Below are 4,435 nucleotides of genomic sequence, written 5' to 3' on the forward strand. Positions count from 1 at the left end.
ATCCTTTTATGTTCTATATGTGGATACATGACTCGGTAATATAAGTATTTGTGGTTTGCAGACGATTTGATCTGGAGTTGCAAAACGAAGTTTCACATCTCACTGATGCAGAAGTACAAAAATAACGTGAAACTAAGTTTGTGGAGTGGTTGAAACAGTTGGTAAAGAAGCTAACATAAATTTTGTACTTATAAACAACACTAAGTTACTTAATTGATCGTGATCACAATCATTGTTTATGTTTGTGCGTAGGTTCGCAATGGTGATGTTAAAGATCAAGGAATATGTGATTTAGAAAATGGTCCGACAAAAGTTGTGCAATGCTACAACGGGTATATCGTAAATGGTTATCGATTCCATACAAAAGACTACGGTATAAACAAATCAACGATAAATATTGGCGTGTGTGTCAAGGGTAGCAGCTACGGTGAAAATGAACATGATTACTACGGTGTTATAGAGGAAATAATGGAGTTAACTTACTTAGGCATGAATAACAGGGTTACGATATTCAAGTGTCATTGGTTTGATCCAACTGCAACAAGACTCGACAAAGCTTCAGGCATTGTGGAGGTGAATCATAAATCCAGGTTTGGAACATATGAACCATTCATATTAGCCTCGCAAGCTCAACAAGTTTATTATACTTCATATCCGAGTATAAAAAAGTCAGATAGAAATGAATGGTGGGCAGTTTGCAAGGTGAAATCCAAACTATACCTCGAGTATGATCAGTTACAGGAAGATGAGTTAGCTGAAGACAGTGATTACTATCAATCAGATGATGTCTGTGACTTCGCTTATGGTCACGATGTTGCGCATGATATGCATGTCATATCTCCATTGGCTGATGAAACATTCATAGAGGAATGTGATCCAAATGATGTACCAAGTGGATGGGCAAACAATGAAGAAGAAGAAGAAGAAGAAAGTCAAACTAGTAGCGAGGAAGAATTCTCAAGCTAGTGAGCAAAATCTTATACTACAAACCTCTATTTAAATGCATTGTAATACTTGATGTGAGATGTATTGCAATACTTGGTGTAAATTATTAAAAATTTTATTTGAATGTATTGTAATACTTGATACGAATGATTCGAATGCATTGTAATACTTGATGTGAATGATTTCAATTATCTGAATGTATTATAATTTATGCAATTAACGAATGATTTGAATTAGTGCAATACTTGATGTCAATGATTTGAATTATTTGAATGCATTGCAATGCTTGATGTGAATGACTTGAATGCATTGTAATACTTGATGTGAATTATTTGAATGTATTGTATGACATATGTTATTTGTTAGAATATGGTTCGTGGAGGTTATAGTGGTCACTCATCCAGTAGTAGCCAGGCTCAACCTTCATCTTCACGGGCTCCTGTGATAGGTATATCATATAACTAATTAGATGCTTGATTAGTTCAAATGCACATTCTGAGAATTTCTAATGTATTTTTTTACAAATGATGTTGCGCCTGTACACGACCCACCTACACCAGTTGATCACACAAGTCAACAGCCAACACAGGAAACAGGGTCTTCTCAGGCTGGCACAAGAAGACTCATTCGAATAGTGTATATCGATAATCGACCGTAAGTATTTTGTTTTCAATTATTGCATATCTTTTAAATATTTTATATTGATATTTACTGTGTAACAATTCATGTGCAGCACGAGGTTTGAGCCACAAGAAGTAGTACGGGAGATTAGGAATTCACTTCTTCAACATCTACCAGGACCAGTTGCTCAATGGAAAGAGTACCCAAAGGAGGTGTTAGACAGATTGTGGTCCTCATTCATGGTATACAGTTGTTCCTCATAGTTAATGTGTTTAATATTTAATTTATTTAAGCAATGTCTACTAACTTTCTGAAAATATTTGTAGGCTTCGAATCGCTTCGCAACTACGGTGGAAGAAAATGATGCAAGGAAGGTGTGGCAGAAGGTGGCTGCCAATCGATTTGCAGACATGTTGCACACTATGAAGACTGCAACAAAAAAAGCATCTGGCGTAGTAGATGATCCATTACTGTGGAAGGGCCATAGTCCTATTACTATCAGGAGAGATTACTGGGATGAAATGTGCGATAAGTGGGCGGGAGATGCATTTACAAATCGCTCTGCGAAGGCTTCACAAAATCGATCGAAGATGCCCGAAGCCCATCTACACACAGATGGATCTAAGACATTTGGGAGCCACCTAAAGAAAATGGTAACTCATCAATATATAATATTAATTTTATAAGTATTGTTGCAAACTTGTGTACTAAATCTTTTATCATTTAACTTCGCAGGAAGCAGAAAAAGGAGGCAGTGTACCATATAAGGATGTGTTTGTAGAAACACATAAACAGAAGACCACGAAAGTCTTCGTATCAGAGAAGGCGAGAACGACAACGGTATGTATTAATTCTATTAATAATCATTGCAATATATATGCAAGTTATCATAATGTTATCATTAATTATTAATGAATACTTTAAACATTATTTTGTAGGAGGCATATGAGCAACAGATGGTAGAGCGATATGGCGAAGACGCTACTCAGCATCCTTCATTTGATCCTACAGCATGGGTGACTGCAGCAGGTGAACCCAAAAAATGTCGCGTGTTCGGGTTTGGGAGTAATATGAACACTTCACCAGTTATTGGTTCTTCCAGTTACGGCTCACCGACTTCTTGCGCCGACATAAGCTCCAAGCAGCCGACTATTCTTTCCAGTGATGATGTATGCGAGATCATTAATGAATCACTGAATAACTACTTCCAATACACCGTCGCCCCCTTTCTCCGAAATGAGATCAAGGCCGCTGTTCAGGATAGGGGATCTTCGATTCCAGGTCCCTCTCAGGTATAATAACATATATAGTTTTTTTGACTGTCTTAAAGCACATCTGAGCATGATAGAATCACATATAGAGTTTTTTTAGATGCCTTAGAACACATATGAGCATGCTATAATCACATATTCAATTTTTTTACTGTCTTAGCACACATATGAGCATGATAGAATCACATATAAAGTTGTTTTGCCTGCCTTAGAGCACGTATGAGCATGCTATATTCACATATTCAATTTTTTGACTGCCTTAGCACACATACGAGCATGATCGAATCACATATATAGTTTTTTGCCTGCCTTAAAGCACATCTGAGCATGGTAGAATCACATATAGAGTTTTTTTAGATGCCTTAGAACACATATGAATATGCTATAATCACATATTCAATTTTTTGACTGCCTTAGCACACATATGAGCATGATAGAATCATATATATATATATATATATATATATATATATATATATATATATATATATATATATATATATATATATATATATAACTTTTTGTCTGCCTTAGAGCACATATGAGCATGATAGAATCACATATAAAGTTTTTTTGACTGCATTAGAACACATATGAGCATGCTATAATCACATATTCAGTTTTTTGACTGCCTAAGAACACATATGAGCATATTATAATCACATATTCAGTTTTTTAACTGCCTTAGCACACATATGAGCATGCTATAATAACATATAGAGTTTTTTTACTGCCTTAGAACACATATGAACATGTTATATATCATTTATGATAGAATCACATATAAAATTTTTGGCTTTGCCTGCCTTAGAGCACATATGAGCATGCTATATTCACATATTCAATTTTTTTACTGCCTTAGCACACATACGAGCATGATCGAATCACATATATAGTTTTTTGCCTGCCTTAAAGTACATCTGAGCATGGTAGAATCACATATAGAGTTTTTTTAGATACCTTAGAACACATATGAACATGCTATAATCACATATTCAATTTTTTGACTGCTTTAGCACACATATGAGCATGATAGAATCACATATAGAGTTTTTTTATTGCCTTAGATCACACATGAGCACATGATAGAATCACATATAGTGTGTAATTTATTTCATTATATTTTGTTTATCAATACTGACTGTTATTTTCTTGTGTAGGCTGCTAGCGATAATCAGGGTAGTGGAGCTGAAGGGACAGATAAAGACAATGAACAAGAAGACGCACAAAATCTTGGCGATGATTAGAGGACTGTGTTGAAGAAGTTCTATTTTTTTATTTTTCCTAATTGTAATTGTTGAATTGTAAATAATTAAACTTCTTAATTTTAAGGTGGAACGATTAATTGTTGTAGATACTTGTTATATGAATTTTTTTGTGTGGTTTGTTTTTTATTTACAGGAAATATAAATTGTACAGGAAATAGAAATTGTACAGTTCTCGGTAATTAATTTTCAAATAAATTTTTTTTAATTTTTTTTCGTGTTTGCGACGGATTAGCGACGGAACCATCCATCGCTATTCATATTAATCTAGCGACGGCGTAGCGACAGAATTAAATCCGTCGCCAAGCCGTGGTCGCCGTTTAGTACCGGCGG

The 4,435-nt window shown here is 35.0% G+C and overlaps 1 long non-coding RNA gene across 1 annotated transcript; it reads left to right on the forward strand.

The window, feature by feature from the left end:
• Positions 1-2,621: 2,621 nt before the first annotated feature.
• On the forward strand, positions 2,622-4,190 carry LOC149846519 (uncharacterized). The gene is made up of 2 exons (XR_016430288.1): positions 2,622-2,858; positions 3,998-4,190. It is a non-coding gene; the product is annotated as an uncharacterized LOC149846519 (long non-coding RNA).
• The last annotated feature ends 245 nt before the right edge of the window (positions 4,191-4,435 follow it).

Source organism: Nuphar pumila, chromosome 2, assembly GCF_984573655.1.
Source record: "Nuphar pumila chromosome 2, dmNupPumi1.hap1.1, whole genome shotgun sequence".
Taxonomy (NCBI): Eukaryota; Viridiplantae; Streptophyta; class Magnoliopsida; order Nymphaeales; family Nymphaeaceae; genus Nuphar; species Nuphar pumila.